Source organism: Bos javanicus, chromosome 8 (assembly GCF_032452875.1).
Source record: "Bos javanicus breed banteng chromosome 8, ARS-OSU_banteng_1.0, whole genome shotgun sequence".
Taxonomy (NCBI): Eukaryota; Metazoa; Chordata; class Mammalia; order Artiodactyla; family Bovidae; genus Bos; species Bos javanicus.
Window position 1 is genome coordinate 22,033,913 of NC_083875.1, and position 14,233 is coordinate 22,048,145.

Here is a 14,233-nt window from a genome sequence, read left to right on the forward strand (position 1 = left end):
TAAAAGATGTTAACACTATTTCTCTAGAAAATTGCAAACTAAAGCAACAGTGAGATACCACTTCAGTTCAGTTCAGTTCAGTCACTCAGTCATGTCTAACTCTTTGAGACCCCATGAATTGCAGCACACCAGGCCTCCCTGTCCATCACCAATTCCCGGAGTTCACTCAAACTCAGGTCCATCAAGTCAGTGATGCCATCCAGCCATCTCATCCTCTGTCGTCCCCTTCTCCTCCTGCCCCCAATCCCTCCCAGCATCAGAGTCTTTTCCAATAAGTCAACTCTTCGCATGAGGTGGCCAAAGTCCTGGAGTTTCAGCTTCAACATCAGTCCTTCCAGTGAACACCCAGGACTGGTCTCCTTTAGGATGGACTGGTTGGATCTCCTTACAGTCCAAGGGACTTTCAAGAGTCTTCTCCAACACCACAGTTCAAAAGCATCAATTCTTCGGTGCTCAGCTTTCTTCACAGTCCAACTCTCACATCCATACGGGACCACAGGAAAAACCATAGCCTTGACTAGATGGACCTTTGTTGGCAAAGTAATGTCTCTGCTTTTGAATATGCAATCTAGCTCGGTCATAACTTTCCTTCCAAGGAGTAAATGTTTTTTAATTTCATGGCTGCAGTCACCATCTGCAGTGATTTTGGAACCCAAAAATAAAGTCTGACACTGTTTCCACAGTTTCTCCATCTATTTCCTATGAAGCCATGGGACCAGATGCCATGATCTTCGTTTTCTGAATGTTGAGCTTTAAGCCAACTTTTTCACTCTCCACTTTCACTTTCATCAAGAGGCTTTTTAGTTCCTCTTCACTTTCTGCCATAAGGGTGGTCTCATCTACATATCTGAGGTTATTGATATTTCTCCTGGCAATCTTGATTCCAGCTTGTGCTTCTTCCAGCCCAGTGTTTCTCATGATGTACTCTGCATAGAAGTTAAATAAGCAGGATGACAATATACAGCCTTGATGTACTCCTTTTCCTATTTGGAACCAGTCTGTTGTTCCATGTCCAGTTCTAACTGCTGCTTCCTGACCTGCATATAGGTAAACAACTGTAAAAATGACTAAAGTCCTAAGAGTTGATATTACCATTTTCTAGCAAGGATGCAGAAGCATCAAGAACCCTTTTTTTTCACTGTTAACATTTTTTTATGTAAACTGCTAGTCTGATATATATATATATATATATTTATGGATACACACAGATCTGTACATATTTTTATAAAAATAAGATCATATTGTACATGACTTTTTCTAAGTGTTTTTTTCACTTATATACTTTGAAGCCTCAAGAACTCTTAATCATTACTTGTGGGAATGCCAAACAGTACAGCTATAGTGGAAGACAGTTTAGCAGTTTCTTACAAAGCCAAACATAATCTTACAATATGATTCAGTGGTCATGCTCCCAGGTATTTACCCAACTCGTGTGAAAACTTATGTCTATACAAAAACCTGAATGTAAATGTTTATAGTAGCTTTATTCACAATCAAAAGTATGGTACTAATGAAGATATCCTTCAATAGGAAAACAGTAAACACACTGTGTTACATGCATACAGTGGAATATTATTCAACAATTTAAAGAGCTATCAAACACAAAAAAGGCATGAATGAGTTTTAAATGGATTATGCAAACTGAAAGATGTCAGTCTGAAAAGGCTATGTAATGTATAATTACAGCATTTTAGAAATTGCAAAACTATATAGAAGCTAAAAGAGCAATAAATACCAGTAGTTGTGAAGGGATGGGATGGATGGATAAGTGAATGACACAGGATTTTTAGGGTTGTGAAATTACTCTGTACGATACTATGTATTTGTATAATATCTGTAATGACACAATACATTTGTAAAAAGCACACATTACAGCAAAAGAGTGAAACATAATACATGCAGATTTAAAATAAATCATTTATAAGATTAAGATCTCCCAAGATGGAATGCAGAATATTCAAAACTATCTGTATTACAAATGTATAAAGCAAACTTACCGAATGGGATGCTAGAATGAAATACTTAAGTAATTCTGGTAATGAGTGAAATTTGTAAAAATAAAGACAAATGAAATTGTACATAAGTCTTGTGTGTGTTAGCCACTCAGTCATGTGCGACTCTTTGCAACCCCATGGACTGTAGCTGTCCAGGCTCCTCTGTCCATGGAATTCTCCAGGCAAGAATACTGGAGTAGGTTGCCATTTCCTTCTCCACATAAATTCTCTACTCTTGTTCAGTAAGTTGTTTCCCAGGAGGTTAAGGTTAATTATTTCAATATATACTATTACCTATACCTATATACTGAAATTGAACAAATAACGAAATGAATGGTATATGGTGGTTGCCAAGTTTCTCATTATTGGAGAGAGAGTTTACAAATAAGGAAGGATTAGAATTGAAGGTATCAGAATGAACACATATTTAGTATAGATAAAGATATTTATATACAGATACATAGATACATTTATTTATAGATGTGTATATGTATACATATATATGAATTAGTATAAACACACATATTTCCTTGTATTTTTAGCTGAGAGGACCCAGAAGTAATGACACACCATAGCAATAATTAAATCTTGATTTCTAATACCATTCTCCAGGAAGGATGGGAGGAAGGAAAAGGAAATATTCTACTTTAAGATTCTTGCCTATATATGAGGACATAAAACACTATTGAATGTAGGCTGTGATATTTTAACAATGCATATTACAAACCTTAAAACAAACTATAAAAATATAAAAGAGATATATTTAAGAAACCTAATGGAAATGAAATGTAATACAAAACACTAAATTCAAAAGAAGGAAAATGTGGAAAAAAGAACAAATGGGATCAATATGAAATAAATCGCAAGATGGGAGATTTGACCCACAATGATATCAATAATTAAATTATATTAAAATAATGTGATAACTCTGATAACATTTAAAGTCAAATGTTGTAAGAAAAATCAAAAAAGCAAAATCCAACTGCATGGCCTTTAAAGACACAAATAAGTAAAAATGTAAAATACTTGACAAAACCAAAATGGATACTTCAATGAATAGGGGGTTGCACTGATAAGTACATTGATACACAGAAAGATATAATAGGGCAAAGAGAATAAGTTGTTAGTAATTTCTAGGTGGTAGATATGTCAACTATTAGATATGTCAACTAATTTCAAGGTGGTAGATATAGAGTAGTAGTAGTGGCTCTTATTTTATTACTTTGTTATAACTTTGAAAATTTTATAATAGAGTTAGGAAAAGTCAAAGCTAAGTCCCTGATACAAATAAATGTGTTACTTGAAAGGCATATAAGAAAAATCAGGAAGATTTAATCAATAATCTAAGATTCTACTCAAGAAGCTAAAAACAGAACGATGAAGAATTTAGAAGGAAGAAAGGATAAAAATATCAGGAGGAAAATTAAAAATTAGAAATACATATTTCTACATATAAAATAAAAATCTCATCAAAGCAATAGTTAGTTCTCTGAAAATATCCACCGGGCTAGATGATCACATAAAAAGAGAAAACTCAATATAAAAGTAGGTACACCACCTTAGACCCCATAGATTTTAAAAATCAAAATAAAATATTAAACAGGTTATACAAATAAATGCAAAAAAGAGATAGAATGGAAAAAATTTCTTGAAAATCATTAAAAATGAAAGCTGATACACAAAAAACAGAACACTGGATAGTCCTGTATCTGCCACAATACTGAGTCTACACTATATATTCTTAACAAAATATTTCAGACCTAGATGAACTTCCCATTCATTTCCCTAAATAATAAAGTAAGAAGTAATAATAACATTGCACAAACTCATCCATAGACTAGGAAAAGAGGGAACATTTTGCAGTTCATTTCTGGAACAGAATAACACAGATACAAAATGTTGACAAGGAACCTACATGAAAGGAAAGTTATAGGTTAGATCAGTTCAGTTCAGTTCAGTGCTCAGTCGTGTCGAACTCTCTGTGACACCATGGACTACAGCATGCCAGGCCTCCCGGTCCATCACCAACTCCTAGAGTTTATTCAAACTCATGTCCATTGAGTCAGTTGATGCCATGCAATCATCTCATCCTCTGTCTCCCCTTCTCCTCCTGCCTTCAATCTTTCCCAGCATCAGGGTCTTTTCAAATGAGTCATCTCTTTGCATCAGGTGGCCAAAGTATTGGAGTTTCAGCTTCAACATCAGTCCTTCCAATGAATATTCAGGACTGATTTCCTTTAGGATGGACTGGTTGGATCTCCTTGCAGTCCAATGGACCCTCAAGAGTCTTCTCCAACTCCATAGTTCAAAAGCATCAAATCTTCAGCACTCAGCTTTCTTTATAGTCCAACACTCACATCCATACATGACTATTGGAAAAACCATTGCCTTGACTAGTTGGACCTTTGTTGGCAAAGCAACGTCTCTGCTTTTTATTTAATATGCTGTCTAGGTTGGTCATAACTTTTCTCCCTAGGAGTGTCTTTTAATCTCATGGCTGCAGTTACCATCTGCAGTGATTTTGGAGCCCCAGAAAATAAAGTCTGACACTGTTTCCACTGTTTCCCTATCTATTTGCCATGAGGTGATGGGACCGGATGCCATGATCTTAGTTTTCTGAATGTTGAGCTTTAAGCCAACTTTTTCACTCTCCACTTTCACTTTCATTAAGAGGCTCTTTGGTTCTTCATTTTATGCCATAAGGGTGGTGTCATCTGCATATCTGAAGTTATTGATATTTCTCCCAGCAATTTTGATTCCAGCTTGTTCATCTAGCCCAGCATTTCTCATGATATATTCTGCATATAAGTTAAATAAGCATGGTGAAATATACAGCCTTGATGTACTCCTCTTCCTATTTGGAACCAGTCTGTTGCTCCATGTGCAGTTCTAACTGTTGCTTCCTGACCTGCATACAGGTTTCTCAAGAGGCAGGTCAGGAGGTCTGGTATTTCCTTCTTTTTCAGAATTTTCCACAGTTTATTATGATCTACACAGTCAAAGGCGTTGGCATAGTCAATAAAGCAGAAATAGATGTTTTTTTCTGGAATGCTCTTGTTTTTTCAATGATCCAGCAGATATTTGCAAATTGATCTCTGGTTCCTCTGCCATTTCTAAAACCAACTGGAACATCTGGAATTTCACGGTTCACATATTGCTGAAGCCTGGCTTGGAGAATTTTGAGAATTACTTTACTAGCATGTGAGATGAGTGCAATTGTGCAGTAGTTTGAGCATTCTTTGGCATTGCCTTTCTTTGGGATTGGGATGAAAACTGACTTTTTCCAGCCCTGTGGCCACTGCTGAATTTTCCAAATTTGTTGGCATATTGAGTGCAGCACTTTCACAGCATCATCTTTCAGGATTTGAAATAGCTCAACTGGAATTCCATCACCTCCACTAGCTTTGTTCGTAGTGATGCTTCCTAAGGCCCACTTGACTTCACATTCCAGGATGTCTGGCTCTAGGTGAGTGATCACACCATCGTGATTATCTTGGTCATGAAGATCTCTTTTATACAGTTCTTCTGTGTATTCTTGCCACCTCTTCTTAATATCTTTTGCTTCTGTTACGTCCATACCATTTCTGTACTTTATTGAGCTCATCTTTGCATGATATGTTCCCTTGGTATCTCTAATTTTTTTTGAAGAGATCTCTAGTTTTTCCCATTCTGTTGTTTTCCTCTATTTCTTTGCACTGATCACTGAGGAAGGCTTTATTATCTCTCCTTGCTATTCTTTAGAATTCTGCATTCAAATGGGTTAATCTTTCCTTTTCTCCTTTGCTTTTTGCTTCTGGTCTTTTCACAGCTATTTGTAAGCCCTCCTCAGACAGCCATTTTGCTTTTTTGCATTTCTTTTATTGGGGGATGGTCTTCATATGGTCCTATATAGTCTCCATATATGTGAGTAGCTCTCGTGAAAGAGCTTTCCTTGTGTCTCAGTGGTAAGGAATCTCCCTGCCAATGCAGGAGACACAGGTTTTATCCCTGGGTCAAGAAGATTCCCTGGTAAAGGAAATGGCAGCCCACTCCACTATTGTTGGAACTTGTCTGGTGGATCAGAATGTAAGGAATCTGTCTGGATTCCAGGAGACCTGAGTTCAATCCCTAGGTTGGGAAGATCCCCTGGAGAAGGCAATGACTACCCACTCCAATATTCTTGCCTGGGGAATCCCATGGATACAGGAGACTGATGGGCTACAGTCCATGGAGTCACAAAAGAGTTGGACATTACTTAGCCATTAAACAACAACCACAACAACAAATCTCTTTTGAGAATAGACAAAAAAATTTAAAAATTCCTCCAACTATGCCATGTGGAAAGCATAAAGTATCATGAGAAAGTAGTATTTATTCCAAAAGTAAAAGAATTAACTTTCAAACATAATAAATATAATTCACTACATTAAAAAATAAGGGACATATTATGTCAATAAAATTCAATATCTTTTCATGATTAATACATTCCAGAATTTTAAAAAAACTTCACTTGATTTACATCATTAACAAAAATCATCAGCCAACATTATATGTGATCCTGCAATCCTGAATACTTTCCCAAAGAATACAGAAATTAGACATGATGCCCACTATCAATCATTCTATCAACATTGTACTGATGATGTAACCAGTCTAAGAAAAATATAATATAAGCTATCAGATTTGGAATATGTGGTCAGTCAGTCAGTTCAGTCCCTCAGTCATGTCTGACTCTTTGCGACCCCATGAATCACAGCACGCCAGGCCTCCCTGTCCATCACCAACTCCCAGAGTTCACCCAAACTCATGTGCATCAAGTCAGTGATGTCATCCAGCCATCTCATCCTTTGTCATCCCCTTCTCCTGCTCCCAATCCCTCCCAGATCAGGGTCTTTTCCAATGAGTTAACTTTTTGCATGAGGTGGCCAAAGTATTGGAGTTTCAGCTTCAGCATCAGTCCTTCCAATGAACACCCAGGACTGATCTCCTTTAGGATGGACTGGTTGGATCTCCTTGCAGTCCAAGGGACTCTCAAGAGTTTTCTCCAACACCACAGTTCAAAAGCATCAATTCTTCAGCACTCAGCTTTCTTCACAGTCCAACTCTCACATCCATACATGACCACTGGAAAAACCATAGCCTTGTTACATTAATGGCCCCAATTCTCCACTCTTCCCTATGTCTGTGCCTTTTGCATGTAAATTATGTAATAATTTTAAGTTCTCAGCCACTCTGAGCAGGAGATTACACCCAGGCCTAAACACTGCAATCAGCCATGCAGTACGCTTTGTCCAGTGGAGTATTAGCAAACAAGTCACAAGAAAGGTGTTTGACCATTGCTTGCACAATTGGACTTGTTTTCCCTTGTACCTGTATTCTCACATGACAACTTGCCTAAGTTATTCTGTTGGATGGATATAAGAAACGTATGGATCTGAACTGTAGCACATCAGCTGATAGCCTACCCACCTCAGTAAATAGCCAGCCAATTCCAGTCATGTGAGCAATTCAGCAAAGATGAAGGAGGAAAAAAACGTGTAAATGTCTGATTTGCAAACTCATAGTCTAAATAATTATTAGCAAGTGAGTTTCAAGGCAGCTGTCTATACAGCATTATTCAGGCAATACATGAATAATACAGAGAAAGAAAGTACAAGTATTTTAATTCCAAGATGATATTTCAGTATGCAGAAAACCTAAAGAGTCTACAAATCAATGTAATTCACAAATAGATTAACAAGTTGGTTGAATCTAAAGTCAATATTGGGCTTCCCAGGTGGTTCAGTGGTAAAGATCTGCCTACCAATGAAGGAGCTGCAGGAGACATGGGTTTGATCCCTGGGTCAGGAAGATCACCTGAAGGAATAGGCAACCCACTCCAGTATTCTTGTCTGGGAAATCCCATGGACAGAGGAGCTTGGTGGGCTACAGTCCATGGGATGGCAAAGAGTCAGAAATGACACACACGAAGTTAATACTAAAAATTTATTTGTGTTTACATATACTGGCCAGAAGCATTTGTAAATGAAAACTTTAAAAATCATTTATAAATACTACAAAAAATACACATACTTGAAAAATGATTCTAGTAAAAGATGTGAAAGACTCACATACTGAAAGTAATGGAACATTTAGAGAAACTAAAGAATTCTTAAATTACTGGAGAGTTCAATAAAGGCTCAATATTGTTAAAATGTCAAATAGTCCAAAGTTGAAATATAAATTCAATGCAGTTGCAGTCAACTTCTCAGCAAGTCTTTGTGTTGTAGGTTGAACTTATCATATAATTTACACAAAAATGTAAAAGTCCTAGAAAATTAAGTCAATCTTTAAAAATGCAGTTCTGAGAGGCCTTACACTCCTAATTTCAGGAAATTGTAAGGTTCATTAACTAAGGAAGGAGTTAGTTACACAATGTTAGGCAAATGTATCAGTTGAGAAAAGAACACCTAGAAATATATCCACACCCACACAGTAACCTGATTTAGTCACCTTATTAGTAGAGGAGAGGATGGGCTTCTTTATAAGTTATGCCAGAATGACTGGTTAACCACATGAAAAAATTATGAACCTTGAGACTTATCTCATACCTTACTCAAACATTAATTTGAGTTTGATCTTTGACCTAAATATAAAACTAAAACAATCAAATTTCTAGAAGAAAACACGGGACAATATCTACATGACCTGAGTGCAGGCAAAATTTTTTGTGTAGGAAAGAACAACAAATATAAAAAAATACAATATATTTAATCAAAATTAACAACTTCTTTCCTCTAAAGAAAAGTGAAGTCGCTCAGTTGTATCCGACTCTTTGCAACCGCATGGACTGTAGCCTACCAGGCTCCTCCATCCATGGGATTTTCCAGGCAATAGTATTGGAGTGGGTTGCCATTTCCTTCTCCAGGGGATCTTCCCGACCCAGGGATCGAACCCCGGTCTCCCACATTGTAGACAGATGCTTTAATGTCTGAGCCACCAGGGAAGTCTTATCTTTCCTCAAAATCATGATCAAACAGTGAACAGGAAAGCCACAGACTGGGAAAAAAATTAAAATACAAATATCTGAAAAGGGTTTATATGAAGAATATAATACACCCCTACACATCAATAAGGAAAATCCAAATAAACTTTAAAATAATGAAAACATACTTAATAATGTACAATATTCAAATGCCCAAAAAGGATATGAAAAGGAACTCAACATCATTACTATCATTATTCATCACAAAAATGCAAATTAAATATAAACTGAGATTTTAATTACATTCTCACCAGAATGTTTAAATTTAAAAAATGACAATATTAAGTGATGATAAAGATGTGGAGAAAGTTTAAGTCTCATCCATTGCTAGAGAACGGAAACATTTTTACACTCATTTTTGAAAACACTTGGACATTATCTACTAAAATAAAATATAGCCTACTGTGCGATAGAGCAATTTCTCTCTCCTGATACATACTCAGACAAATCTGTGCATATGTCCACAAAGGGACATGTATAATAATGCTGAGAGCAGTTTTATTCACAGTAGCCAAAACCTAGAAGCAATTCAACAATAGGAGAATAGATAAAGAAATTATATTTTCATACAAAGCGATATTGCACAATAATATTAAGAAGAATCTACTAAAAGAGGTTATAATACGAATGAATCTCTAAAACACTAGGTGTGTAAAAGTATAGAAAGTATAATAAAACTATTTTATTATTTTAAATTCTTATGAATTTGAAAGTCAGGGATAATAACCAAAATCTGTTTTTGTTATCCTGTCATCAGTTATAACCCTCTACTAGAATCTGACTCAGCCTCTATTAGTGTCCAGATAAGCAACTACCCCCTTGGAAAAGTGGCAGAAACCTTCAGACATTCTGCCCCTCCCTGGAGAACCTTCAGGTCTTCTCTCTTTTCTCCATGGACCCATTCCTAAGTAGGTCTTTTGTTCCTAAGTCCTGTGAGACTTTGAGAAATTTAGTTATATGGACAGGCCCCTTTGTCTGACCTACTCCAATTTTAAGCCAACACTAAGGATTAGAACGATTTCAGAGAGATAGGAATCCTCGGTTCTCACCTTAAAATATTTTACTTCTTCATGAATTTTACTCTTCTAGTCCTCATTGCTTCCACAGCTGACTGATGTTTTAAGATTTCTTTTCAGGACTTTTTAGTTATTTTCAATGGGAACAATTTTCCTCACCTTCCCTCCTGAGAATTCCAATGTTTAACAATACAAAAATTTTGAAAGCATTTCTTTCGATATCAGAAAACAAAACTAAAATGCCTCCATCACTTCCTAAGGACACCTGAGCCTGCATAAGGCCGTATCTTTCCAGAAAGCTATGTAGGAAGTGGACCATACAGAAATGGATATTTGCTATAGTCAGTCTTTCATAATTAGGAATCAAAGAGAATCTTATTCCAAAAACATTTTGTTGAATCCAGTTTGGTGAACTGGGAGTTTAGAGAACTGTCACAAACAGTTTTCTGTAGCTAAAGATAGAAGATTATGACAAAGGGTACGAAGAAATCAAAGTCACAGCCTGAAGTTTCATTACAAATACCACCTGATTGAATCATTCTGAGGGGCTGTCTGTCTACAATACTTATGCATGTTGTATCTTAAACTGAAGTGATAGAAAATTAGGGAACTTTCAAAATGAAAACTGATTTCATAAATTACAGCCCAGAAAATAACAAAAAAAGCTGTCATGGCCTTTAGCAGCTTTTCCTTTAATTTCTGCAGGATCTTTTGTCTTCAACCTTTGAGCCTTACTATTGGCTCTAGTGTACTCAAACCAGGGCTTTCTTCTTTAGTGAAAGTGCTGGAAAAGATACATGATGATTTTACACTTATTAGAGGGGAACTTTCATGTACAGATAATTCTCACAATACCATAAATTGTGCAAACAATTTATGAGCCCAAGAAACATGGAAACTAGGAATGACTATTAATGAAAATAAAGTTTTATCATCATACTGTATAATAAGCATATGAAATAAACACCTGGTTCATTAACTTGCCATCAGAAGGCCAGTTATGTTAAACTATGCCCAAAATGTCCAGTCTTTGGATGGGTAGAAATTGTAGTGTCTCCATCTCTATATTTGAAACAGTATCCTCAAAATATATGAAAATATTGTGACTAATCATTTCTTAAAGGTTTCTTAATAAAGTTTTTATATCTTAAAAACGGGTCTTTTGTTCAAGCCTAAAAACCAGATAAAGATAAAAGGGAAAGTATATATTGTTGAAAAGGTTGAAATATTTTATTCATTCATTCATTTATGCAATTATTCACTCAGCAATTATCTATCAGTTACATCCATGTACCAGGCATGGTAAGAAATATAAGACAAAGAATAAATGCCAAAAAATAGAATTTTGGCACCACACTGTTCTGTGCTGTGCTTAGTTGCTCAGTCGTGTCCGACTCTTTGTGACCCCATGGACTGTAGCCCACCAGGCTCCTCTGTCCATGGGGATTCTTCAGGCAAGAATATTGGAGTGGGTTGCCATTCCCTTCTCCAGGGGATTTCCCCAATCCAGGGATCAAACCCAGGTCTCCCACAGTGATTCTTTACCAACTGAACCACCAGGGAAGCTCAAGTATATTGGAGCAATTCTGACCCAGGAATTGACCTGGGGTCTCCTGCATTGCAGTCAGATACTTTACAGCTGGGCTACTAGGGAAATTGCTTACCATCAAAGGTATCAATTTGATTAAAATTCACCATTTTATAAGACTAAACAGTAGTGTTAAACATCTCTTTCCTAATTATTCATAAGGTCTTTGTATGGTGTTATGACTGAATTGTACCTAACTTACAGTCTGTGCCCTCTTAGAATCTTTTATAAGTTATAAAGATAAATTATATATATTATCTGGCCTCCCTGGTGGAAAACTGTCTGTAAAATTGCAGGCTAAAAGACTTTTGGAAATACATTAGGGTATCAGAAAAGTAAATACTTAAACTTTGCTTTATGACAGCTATTACATGTGAAATAAACAAAATAGCTTATTCTTTTGAAGGTTTTTTTTTTTTAAGTTTTCACAAACAGCTTGACAATTCTAGGTGATACAATGTTGATTATATATTGTATTGATTAAACATAGGTATCACAGAATTAGATAGTTTATGCTAATTGAACCCATTAAAGGATACTTAGTTTTTGAGGCAGTGCAGAGTTCACAAAGGAAACTGAAATTAAGACATGTTATGAAGGCAGAAACTATGGCAAAACTTAATATATTTGAGTATGAATTATGTTTATGTAGATTAAAATAATTATTTCTTAAAAAAAAGTTATTTACTTTATTTTTACGAGTGCTTTAAAAGAATTGAGGTAGACTGAGATATTTTTAGGAGAAGCAATGGCACCCCACTCCAGTACTCTTGCCTGGAAAACCCCATGGACTGGTAGGCTGCAGTCCATGGGGTTGCTAAGAGTCAGACACCACTGAGCGACTTTACTTTCACTTTTCACTTTCATGCATCAGAGAAGGAAATGGCAACCCACTCCAGTGTCCTTGCCTGGAGAATCCCAGGGACGGGGGAGCCTGGTGGGCTGCCCTCTATGGGGTCACACAGAGTCAGACACGACTGAAGCGACTTAGCAGCAGCAGCAGCAGAGGTATTTTTAAATGAGATAGATACGATCAAGTAGAAAGTAAATAAACACATTGTCCTAAAACATATACCCAGGAAACTGAAAAAAAATTATTGATAAGTGAACATTTTCCAGGACTGCATGTATATATATATACAGATATATACTGCATGTAAGTATATATAGATAGAGAAGTGGATAGAGAGGTGACATCTTCACTTGCTGTAAAGAGTTGGGTTATACCTGTTTTCCTTTAAAAAATATGTAGATGTTAACTTATTGTCTAAAATATTGCTGTAAAGAAGTAGACAGTAAAAGACTAGACTTCTAATAACCCCCAACCCAATTTCCTTTACTTACTGCATACCTGAAGAATTCATTTAAAAAATACACTCCTTAAAGTTTCAATGATGTAAAGAGGAAATGGTTTGCAAACTTCAATGTCAAAGTTTCCTGAATCACAATGTTCTTTTCTGATCTGAAAATCTAGTATTTAATCATTTCAGAGAATTATTTATTATTTTATTTAATCTTTGAGCCCAGTATATTTTCCTTCCATTTTTTAAAATCTCTACTAGTGTAATAACCTGTGCAATATTGGAATATATATTTTATTAGCTTCCCTCATCTTGTGTTTTAAATATGTATTCAATGGGGTTATCTTAAAATTTCTTCCTATAAGAATAATTCAATTTCTAGTTCTTTGATGTTTCTAATTTATTTTTAAGTCCTTTAATGATAAGATTTTGTTCAAATGTATTTCTTTAGGGAATCACTTCTTTGTAATATAATTAATATAGTTACATTAGCTCAACTTATTTCCTCTTTGAGAATAAGTTTTCTTGAATCATGCTCTCTTAAAGCACTTGTAGTGAATTTTCCTTTTTCTTAAGTTACATTATCTTCTAGACCAACTTTTTCTCCTTATAATGGTATGTTCTTTCTTCCTTCTTAAATTTAAATTTTTACTTCACTATATCAATGTTACTATTATTATTAAGAGAATATTTCTGTATTGACTATGCCATTACCCTTCATCTTTATCATGCTTGAGCAGCTATATTTTCTCTGGTATGGTATGGGTATGGTCTCAACTAATTTTGTACTGTATTTGATGCCTGTTTTGCATTTTTTTTAACTTCAGTTTGAAGATAAATATGGCTTTTTTCTATTTATTTTCCCTATTCAGAGGGTATATGGGTGGGCTTACCTGAGAATTAAGCCTTTTTGTGGTACACTGTGAGTCCTGTTGTTGTTGTGCAATCGCTAAGTTGTGTCTAGCTCTTTGCAAACCCATAGACTGCAGCATGTGAGGCTTCCCAGTCCTTCACTATCTCCTGGAGTTTGCTCAAACTCATGTCCTTTGAGTGGGTGATGCCATCCAAACACCTCATCCTCTGTCACCCACTTCTCCTTCTGCCCTCAATCTTTCACAGCATCTGGGTCTTTTGCAATGAGTACTCTTCACATCAGATGGTCAAAGTATTGGAGCTTCAGTATTATTAAATGCTGAGTATCAACGCTCACCCCCTTGGTGAGGGAAAGGCCTCTTAACCCATTAGGAGATACGACAGGGTGGATAGCTAATAGTTGGGTTTACTCCCCTGAGGGCAGTGGATACTTTATCTCACTATCAACTTACCAAGTT